Source organism: Haliotis rufescens, unplaced genomic scaffold (genome assembly GCF_023055435.1).
Source record: "Haliotis rufescens isolate VD_foot unplaced genomic scaffold, xgHalRufe1.0.p SCAF_13, whole genome shotgun sequence".
Lineage (NCBI taxonomy): Eukaryota > Metazoa > Mollusca > Gastropoda > Lepetellida > Haliotidae > Haliotis > Haliotis rufescens.
This window is the reverse complement of record NW_025963813.1, coordinates 1,826,314-1,837,433: the sequence shown is the minus strand read 5'-3', so window position 1 is coordinate 1,837,433 and position 11,120 is coordinate 1,826,314. Positions and strand designations below refer to the sequence as shown.

General features: G+C 38.8%; 1 protein-coding gene across 1 annotated transcript in view; it reads left to right on the top strand.

Annotated features, from left to right (window-relative positions):
* The first annotated feature begins 2,038 nt into the window (after window positions 1-2,038).
* The window catches only part of LOC124148634 (kinesin-like protein unc-104), an 84,909-nt gene continuing 75,827 nt past the window's right edge, over window positions 2,039-11,120 (top strand). Inside the window, exon 1 of the mRNA XM_046519816.2 lies at window positions 2,039-2,163. The gene's annotated coding sequence lies outside the window, so the exon portion shown is untranslated. The remainder of the gene's footprint in view (window positions 2,164-11,120) is intronic.

The window sequence follows — 11,120 nt, the reverse complement described above, 5'->3', positions numbered from 1 at the left end:
TTTGTCTAGTTCTTAAATGTTATTTGGTGAGTGATGGGGAGTGCCAGTCTTAAGCTGTTGATTCTGGAACAGGCTAAAGCACACTGACAGAAATGACTGCTTAATGTCCATCATAACACGGTGAAATAATGAATGTTCGTTGACGTGACTACGTGAATTGAGCCATTTGAACTATTCTAAACGGCTGAGAATATATGCAGAGAACTTGTTTCAAGTTATTGCAAAAGTAAACGTGTGGAGCAACAGCCTTCTTAAAGGTTTCGTGAAATAAATTGCAAGTGGCATTGTGCATTCAAATGTGTTGATACTGTTTGTTGCTGTAATCGGCAATATTCCAGCTATATCACAGCTGTTGATAAATAATAAACCATGGGCCAGACAGTGGTTTAACTCGTAGTTAAATATGAGCATCTGCAATCAGCCAGGTCAAAGTGTAACCACCCGATTACTTGTACTGCAGTCTGTGAGGAATCTGTTTCAACCCTGTGCATTCATTCGAGACTGTAAGCCAAAACCATTTACCCATCTTAGAATATGTGAAAACATCATAAGGTCTTTATGTGGTAACAATATGCAACCAATTATCACTTGTCCATACATAAGGAAGAGAATTTATGTTTCAGGTAATGGAGTAAGCACATACTCTGAAACGTTGTGTTTCCTCATAAAAAAGATGACATCCATAAATTCTCTTCCTTATGTGTATCACATCTAAATGCCATTCAAAGACTTGTCCCATACATATTTTGGTTGGTTGGTTGGTTTGTTGTTTAACACCGCACTCAGCAATATTCCAGGCATATGACGGCAGTCTGTAAGTAATCGAGTCTGGACCAGACAATCCAGTGATTGACAACATGAGCATTGATCTATGGAATTGGGATCGATGACATGCATCAACCAAGTCAGTGAGCCTGACCACCCGATCCTGTGAGTCGCCTTTTACGGCAAGCATGGGCATACATATTTTGAAAATATTTTGTTTATAATATACAAAATGTACTGCAAAAGGTGGTTTATTTCATTTGGGGTTGCTCTTATTAAACAAAGATTATGTTATTTTACGACCAGATGTCAATCAGCTTTTAGAAATCCTTTGTAAAAAATATTCCAAACATCGGTTTCGGCAGTGGGTTGGTCATGAAATGACACATGCACAGTATGGAAAGTGTGCACAGAACTGCACACACATCAAACAGCTCGGGGTCTTCAAATACCCACAATACCCGATCTTATATTATAGGAAAGCTGTCGTTTCCCAAAAGAACAAATTACAAATGCGTATTGCAGTTCAATGGAATAGCGGTCTGCTTGTAAAGAAAAACCGAAGAATTGTTTGCCAACGTTTTTGTCGACCACAACACCTAATGTGACGGCGTATATGCTGGCAGTTTAATCTGAACATAGGACACAACCTACTTTCAATACATTATCACCTCCCCACGAGCCACCGCTGGGACGAACTCAGCAGGAACAACCCGACGAGGAGATGATGGCCGGACCGGGGGCGACCAAATGTGGCCAAGTGAAAATAGTTTGTATTCTAACGAATGTTGTACGCACGCTTATCATTCGAGAGACCGCTCAGAGTAGGGTTCTTTTGTTATTTAAACTCTCCTCTATTGCCTGAAACCCCACCAAAAAGACAAGCAATTCATGAAGGAGATATGTGGAAAGTCAGGGTTAGCGTTTGGTAGATACTTCCGTCTCTACCGCCCGCGACCTCTCGAATGACACGAAAACGGTGCCGCGCAAAATTTATAATTTTCATGACGTCACGGACACCCGTCGAATGAAAACGCGTAATATCCACCAATAGCGCCTCTTGACGCTATATATTAGGTGAGAGGCAAACATTTGGTGGTTTTGACGAGGTGTCTTTTACCAAATCTGTGCTACCATTTCTACATATATAAAGGGCTTCACACTGTTGTCTAAAATAAAACTCGATAACAACTAACTTTAGACAGTATATTTTCGTAGTATTATATTTTTTACAACTGTAAGTAGTTGTATGTCCATCAGTATAGCAGGTGCCCGTCAACCAATAACACCGCAGTTCCGCAGAAATGGCTGAAAATAACCTGCTCTTGACATTTGCAGACGAAATATTGTGATCGTAACTAAATTATGGCATTATAGGATCATCTTTGGCATTTCAAGGTGAGAGGACTTACGCAGACTATCTTACGGCGATTTTGTGTTCATAGAATGTTCTTACGATAGATCTCTATCCTGTGAACAGGAAATTATTCACGTTCAAACAATGATACAGATAGGCAGTCAGTCACATGACGCTGTCAAAATCACTGTAGATGTCGTCAGCAGCATCTCGCATGCTTTCCTACCTGTTCATTGTCGTTCTATTAACGGAGATTGTTGTGGTTTGACATGCTGTAAAGCCACATACTGATATTTTAGAGTGACAGCTGGAAAATTTGGAGTTTTCATAAATTATCATAATTACTTATGGACACCTTGGCCTTGGCACTAGCCAGAACCAGACCCAATATTGATGTCTTTGAAAGCGCTGTCTTTGTGTACAATTCAAATAGATTCGTGCGTCTGATATCTTTTTCTTATTTGCTGAAGAATGTATCATACTTTTCTGTCATTATGTACGTAAAAGGCCACTCAGTGCCTATATTTTCAGTTTCATATTTGGATTTTACAAACCGAGGGCTGCACTGTGATATCTACAGATAGAGGCTTGTGTAGACATCGAGTGTTTCAGAGAGCATGTTATGTCATCATAGAACAGCTTTCTTCATAATAAATGAATTTAATTTGTATTACCATATGATCAATCCTGTGACTGCAAAGGTCCGCTTTCATGCCATTTGAATTAAAAAATGCAAGATTTGTTCATGACATCCAAGAAAATTTGACAAAAATAATATATATGTATATGTAATATTTGTATGATGTACAGTATATCATTCTTTTCAATCAGACCCGTCATGCTTATTGTCAGTCTATTCTTAAGATGAAGACGATTAATAAATTTCTTCCATGGATAATGATTGGTGTCAGTTGACAAAGAGTATTTTTTCAGTTTTTGAAGAATGTGTTACACCCTAAAAGATAGTAATATAAGTTTGAGATATGTCAAAACATATTATTTGTAAGTCTCATAAAATATGTTGTAATTCAGGGAAATATTTTATGTTTTTAAAACATCTGCCGCATTTAAACTGTTCTATGGCATGACAAACATTGAATGTTCACAAAATTCATCAATAATATTTGAAAGGTTTCTTTTGGGAAATGTCATAAAAATCAGGTCTTAGTTGTCACTACCACTAATCAAAGTTCTAAGGACATCCCCTTACGTGTCAAGTCAGAATGACCTTTCGCAAATCAGTGAGCCTGACAGACCACCCGGTCCCAGTAGTAGCCTCTTACGACAAGCATGGGTTCCTGCATCTTCCCGAGGATAAAAGTCCAGTTTCCACCCTTGCCAAACTAGGCTGGAATTACTGGGCTCGATCATAGCGCCACCAGTGGCTATTAACAGTTATGTTCCTTCTAAGCCTCTCCTATGGACCAATCAGATTCCACCTCTCGTATCACTTGCGTTTGTTTCACACAAAATGGTGGCGCCCAGTCAGGACGATCTGATCAATGATCAAGATCTATATTGTGATAAAAGGGGTCTTACATGGCGAAATGCATCAAATCATGTGAGCACCTTGATTAAAAACATGAAAAGATTTGGAAAGCATCTGCTGACAACGAGTTGGCGATGCGGATGCCTTGCAAATCTTGCAATCGACCGAAATCTGCACGACAGTTTACGGACCGGATTTCGATTTCAGTGCGCGATTTTGATTGAACTATGCATAGACTCGTTAGTCCAGCCAAAATGTAACTCCATAATACCAGCCTAGTTTGGTGGAAACTGGACTTTTTAAAGTCAGTTAACTCTCTTGCCTCAGGAAGATGGGGTTCCTGAAGACCTATTCTCTACATGGATCTTCATAGGTGACCAGCTTGATGACTATCAGTTGCGTGTCTTTGTCCCTTCTCCAAGATGGCAAGTTGTGAATTCATATACCCATTCTTGAATGATCACTTACAACCTTACAGTGAGTTGTGAAAGTTTTCCCCTAGGAAACATGTTGTCAATCCTATGGAATCAAGGCAATACAGATACAGACACCGACACTTACATCCTGGACACCAGCACATCATCATGTACCTCAATAGCTATATCTACATCAACAACGACAATTACACCAAAACGTTAAGCGGTAGCGAGAACCAAGATTTTAATGAGTTTCGGGGGTGGAGTAGCCAAGTGGTTGAAGCGTTCGTTTGTCATGCCGAAGGTTAGTTCTCTTTATTGGTGCAATATGTGATGCCCATTCCTGGTGTTCCCTGCTGGAATATCGCTAAATGCCACCTAAATCCTCCTCGCTCACTCACCCAAGGGCATTCTTTTCTGAATTACACCAATGTCTCACTGACAGCAGAGTATCTTTCATGTTTGGAAACTGTCCAAAGTCCGCAGATTACTTCTGAAACTCATTGCATCAGTTGCATGTTGTTTAGCCAGAGTCCAGTGACTTTAGACGTGCACATTGTATAGAATGTACTTGTTAAATATAAATCTTTTCATGTTTAATTTCATATGCTGTCTCCAATCAGTCAACAATGTACATTTCATCATATTGACATCATCATCAGTCAGACATTGTTATGGGTGGGTTCTGAAAGATAAGTCCATGGATGTATAGAAATTCTATCTTTATAATAGGCAAGTCTAGATGAGCGGACACTACAGTCTAAGGACGCCAACTTTTTCTTATTATATTTTTAATCTAGAAATAAGGATTTCTCTGATATTTAGTGCCTTCGAGACTTGTGCAAGTCTAACCCTACCTGACAATTGTTCGTACTACCAGACAATAACATTCATGTACCTTCCCCATCAGGAAGTGACGAAACTACGAATAAACTTTTATCTGTCTGTCTGTCTGTCATATAATTATAGGGTCTTTGATATGATCGCTCTCTGCGTAAAGATCTTAGTACAGGAAACCACATATTTTAGGAGTCCCTTTTCTGAAATGATTTTTGTTTTTTGTTTAACGCCACACTCATTATTCTCTATGCTGATATATGAACAAGGAAAGGTCGTGTTGACTTTATACATCTTGAGAAGTTAGTACTGAAAAAAACTTTGTTGTCAAAACCATGATGTCTTTGATGTGACATGCAACCACATTACATGACGGTTGGAAATTAGGTTTTTGTTTCATCTATGATGTAAAATACCAAACTCAGTCCTGTACCATGATTGGAGCGAGTTGTCCCTGGAATGTCCAAACCAAAGTAAATACCTTTTGATACTTTTGGGTGAAGACTAAGGAATCATTAATATGGAGACCACTCTGAGGTAGCCTCGTCAGAGCTCCAGATAACTTTTTGAGCAATTGAGTTTTTACTCGAAGGTTTCTATTTTAATTGATTACATTTTCATTGGGTAACCAATATTTTTTCACTCATCTATTCATCACTCTATTGTTTTTTTTACTAAGGTGAGTAAGCATTTTGAGATTTTTAAAAATGAAATAATGTTTTAGATGTATGTAACGGTTCTAATATATGCTTGACTCGGAAAGTAAATTAGCTCGTTATTGTGTTTTGGAAATTAGCTCCTTTGTACGCATGCTGAAAAAGATTCATTGGGTATTTACGCGTGTTGTTTTCAAACAATTGAGTTTTTTATTTAATGCATGTGTTTCTGTAAACAAGTTAATTGAAAGTAATTGGTTTTTGAATAGTTTTGGGGGGTATTTTACACAAATATGCGGCTTATCTGTAGCTCTGCCTAGTGGTTAAAGCGTTCATTCATCACACCGAAGACCAGTGTTTGACTCCTCACATGGGTTCCATGTGTGAAGCCCCTGTCATCATTTTGCTGGAATGTTGGTGAAGGCGACATAGATCATTTTCACTGACTGGCTCACAGAGACTGTTCAGAGAAATTTTAAAATGAATAAATATTTCCTTGTAACTTAATCATTGTAATGTTAATAGTTACATATTCTTTTGCATTTACTGAAGCATAAACGAAACTCTGTCACGACTTATTTAGTGCTTCCATTTTTGTTGAATATTTACCTTTGCATACTGTATAAGAAGGTTTTAGCTAGGAAATGGACCGGTGCCAATGTATTGCATGGCTCTGGCATGAACTGCTCAACTCCACAACGCAGCGCAGGTGTTCAGAATCTGCTGGCTTGGATGCAAAACATGCTGGTGACTTTCAGCACCACCAAGAATATATCCCCAGTGTACCATTAAGAATAAAGAGTGTCCAAGTTTGTAACTGAGAAATTACTTGCATTTTGGATTCATTGTTCAACTCCAGCTTTAATTGTGTGTCTTGACCCTAGGGGAATAGCCTCAGTGAAGGTGACAGAGCAATGATTTGTTTGCTTTTTTGCAGCTGGTAAAAAAACGTCTTTGAAAAGACGAACTTTATGCAACAGATAATGAATCCTAACTACAGTCACGTAAAATGGGATAGTCTGTGTTCTAAGGTCATGGCTCAATTTAGCCATATAAAACATGCAAAAGTGCAACCTATTACTGAAAAATGCATCCTAATATTTATGTCTACTTGGGCTAAGTGCATGCAAAAACAACTCTAATTTGTGTCTGATTAACCCTTACTTATCCACACATCGACTTTAGAATGCACTCAATACCTCTTAGCTTTATGTACCATACAAATTAGGGTTAATCCCTGTGTTACGTGTAATTTGTCATGCTGTCTGGGTGTGATGTTATCAAAGTGTGGGTATTTCAAGATTATGTGCATATGTTCCTATGAAATTTTACGTTAATGCTTAATTGATTTATGTAAACCATGACAGTCATCAGAGATCTCAGATTGTATGTATTTACACTAGTTTATGCATCTGTTTTTCATATATAATAAACTTAAGGGACCAGGGTGCAACCTGGTTTTGTCTTGTGCAACAAGGTTTCAGTGACAATTTAAAGAAACATTTCCAATTAGAAGTATCCCGACTGTAACATTAACTGATTAAGAAGATTTGAGTCACTGTCTTCAGACAATTTATGTTGATACCAGTTCACATGTCCTTACTCATCATTGCTCATGTCATATAAATATTTCATGTTGTATTGATATGAAATTCATACTGGCACGAGGTATTGTCTTGCACCAAAACTTCAGCAAATCTTTACAACCCCAGACAACTGTCCAAAATCTCAAATCAAAGAACAAATAGAGAAAATGGAGGTTACTTCTCATCACACCCAGCATCAGTTTGAGTGAGTGAGTGAGTGAGTTTGATTTTACGCCGCTTTTAGCAATATTCCAGCAATATCACGGCAGGGGACACCAGAAATGGGCTTCACACATTGTACCCATGTCGGGAATCGAACCTGGGTCTTGGGCGTGACGAGCGAACGCTTTAACCACTAGGCTACCAGGCCGCACCAGCATCAGTTTGACAGTTAACTAAAACATATGCTGCTGGACAGTCGGCAACAGTGTTTTTATGCCTCCTTAAGCACGTCAAACATGTTTAAGTTCATCAGATAGTTTAATTTAGAGTTTTTAAAATCTGATTGACATAAACATTAAACAGTGATAAACATGATACAAAGGGTTGACTATTTAACAGTTTTACACAACAATGATGTTTTATGCAATAAAGAGGACTTCACTGATTGCAATGCTTTTTTTTTATATCTGATTTGTTAGGTCAGGTCTGTGTCAAATGCAAATGTGTCCTAACTTGTTTTGTAAACTCGTCTCCAAAGAGTAGATTTGAACTGGTATGTCATGATGCCTTCACAGCATGACATACCAGTGTTGCCTTGGCCCATTGCTCAGCATGCACAACCACATATCATTGCATACTTTGATTCAGATCAATACAGGCAGTATGTCTATTATGTGTGTATAACATATTATCGTTTTTGTGTGTGATATTTGACCTCAATGGTCTTCACTCCGATCATTTAGGATTTGGTCTGTACCAATTTCTTCGATCATGTTTCTAGGTTTGTCAGCACCATACCCGTGCTCGTGGGTTTCACCGAAGTGGTAAACGTCTGAGACCTACATCACTTCGGGCTTTCATCCCACATTAAGCTGACACGCCGCGATATAACTGGAATAGTGTTAAAAGCGGCGTTTAACCCAACTCACTCACTCACTGTACCAATTTCTTAAGGCTGTGAGACCCGTGAAGATCCGGGGTAGAATAGCTCTTCAGCAACCCATGCTTGACGTAAAAGGCAACTATGCTTGACGTAAGAGGCGACTAATGGGATCGGGTGGTCAGACTCGCTGACTTGGTTGATGCATGTCATTGTATCCCAATTGTGAGGATCGATGCTCATGATACTAATCACTGGATTGTCTGATCCAGACTCGATTATTTACAGACCTCAGTCATATAGCTGGAATAGTGCTGAGTGCAGCGTTAAACAAACAAACAAACAAACTTAACATGCTTAAGGCTGATGCAGGGCCAAGCAATATTCACTCCCTCTCATATGTATAATAATTAAATTTTTCGTTGCTACGCGGATACAGTTTGCACATCGGTTTTTCGATTCATACCTCAATGAACGGAAAAAAATACACAGTCAATCCTTAATTGATACAGATGCAAATGTCACACACTTTCGGGTGAACTATAGAGCCCCTTTTCAGTCTTAGAATTTCGTCTTTCTTTAAGACTTGTCCAGAGGACTAGTGTAAACATCACTTCACAAGTCCACAGAGTTTGTCATGTTGGTAGCTTGTCCTGCTTCAACAAGACAAAAATGTTCACAATGTGTATAAATATTTTCTGTCAGTTTTATTTGTAGCAAAAATGAAGCATTGAGAACTGATTCAGAATGACAGCCCTCAAATGCTACTTGTCAATGAGGACGACTGGATTTTTACTTGTCCTCAACATAAGTTAGTCTCGGGGTACCGGTCTAGTTTGAATTTTGAAAACTGCCCTTATGTGTGTATTGTCACATCAGTGAACCCCTTGGGGTCTCAAACCCATCTCCAACTTGGTATTCCCTGTCAATTAAATAACATTCATACTAGGGCTGGGACGGGTAACTCGGGTACCCGGGTCGGGTGGGTACTGAGTAGGACCCGGGTACCCACAGGACTACCCGGACCCTTGGTTAGTCACGTGATATATTGTTTAATGACAAAAATTATCTAGAACTCTATAGTTGCACTTATGTCACCAATGTTCGTATTTCTTTCTGACTAAGCACCCAATCCTTCTGATTTTTTATATGGTTGAATAAAGATATAACTTAATTCAACTTCAGTGTATGAATGACCAGATTGTTTAATACATGTATCTAAATACGATTTGCAAGGGCTATGCTAAAAATGTTCCCGATCAGACATTTTGAGACATCTCCTGAGACCTACAGTAGGTACCCGGGTAGGGTCGGGTAATAGGGTGGTGGGTACCCGGGTAGTAGATTTGGACTCGTCCCAGCCCTAATTCATACACCATACACCCTGGAGTTAGTAAGTGTTTTTTGTGTGCCTGAGTAAGCAATATTCCTGCTACAGTAAACTGCGGTTATGAGAAACTCAAAGGGACTACTTATTTTAGTTCGTTATCAGCACATATACAGCATAACTACAGCAAATAGTCGGGACCCAAAAAGTAAGTTCGTTATATCCGTCAGTTCGTTACAAGAGTGTTTGTTATAACCGTAGTTTACTGTATATAGATCTAGTGAGGGATTTTTCTTGAATTTTTAATAACTGTAAGAAAATACGTTTTGTCACAAGTTGTCCTTATTTTCTGTTGTTATTTGTCATCCTTTCTGTTCTCAGTTGATCCAGACAGCTAATTATGTGAACCAAAACTCTTTATGAATTTCATACTTGTAAACAAGGTATTAAGTGTGTATGCTTATCATGTTTAAAGGTCTTCCAAGAAAGCACTGGTCCCCAGTAAGCTGAAACTGAACCTGGAAGATAGTTTCAATAATTAGTTTAACTTCCAGGTTTAAGTTTCAGACTGTTGCAGATGATAGAGCAAATAAAATCTATTTTTTACATGTTCTCAACAAAAGAGTCAGCATCTGGTACTTGTCATGAACCGATGCGGCTATCATGTGCCGTTATATTTATTTTGTAGTCTTCACTGTAATAACAAGTTAATTTTTAAATTTCAATCTGTATTGTATTTGTTTGTAAATAATCCAGACAATCCAGTGATTGACATGAGCATAGATCTATGCAGTTGGGATACGATGACATGCATCAACAACTCAGCTGATCTCCGTAAGTCTTATGTCTTATGACAAGCATGGGTTGCTGAAGACCAATTCTAACCTGGGATATTCGTAGATACAGATTCTTTAAAGAAAGAAGGATGTATGAATAGAATGGATGTAAATCTAAACCATCAAGTAATGATCATGTCAGGGTCACTGTATGGCTGTGTTAACAGGGCAGGAGGCGGATCAAATTATCAGCCCAACAAACTTTGATACAACCAGTTGAAACATCACTTTGTTTGCTCACTCATATCTGTATTTAATCAGATAATTTACTTTATTATGTGGGGACAATGTCTCCGTGTCACACAAGGCACAGCTTACAATGCAAGTGGAACTATTCAGAAAATAGGAAGTAGACAGTCTTTCAAAACTCTGTGTTAATTCCTTTGGGTAATGGTACTGTCGTGGCTTTTCTCAGACCATGATCGGAGTAGTGTTGGAAGTTAGGCATTAAAGTCAAAGGGCCCTTGGCATTGCCCAAATGTTAAAAGATTCAATTGCCATAGGAGAAGAACACAAGGACCCACGGACTCTTCAGCAACCCATGCTTGTCGTAAAAGGCGACTATGCTTGTCGTAAAAGGCGACTAACGGGATCGGGTGGTCAGGCTCGCTGACTTGGTTGATGCATGTCATCGTTTCCCAATTGCGAGGATGGATGCTCGTGATGTCAATCACTGGATTGTCTGGTCCAGACTCGATTATTTACACAGACCGCTGTCAAAAAGCTGGAATATTGCTGAGTGCGGCGTTAAACAACAAACAAACCAAACCAAACCATTCAAACTTGTCAAATATTTCCTTCCAATTTTA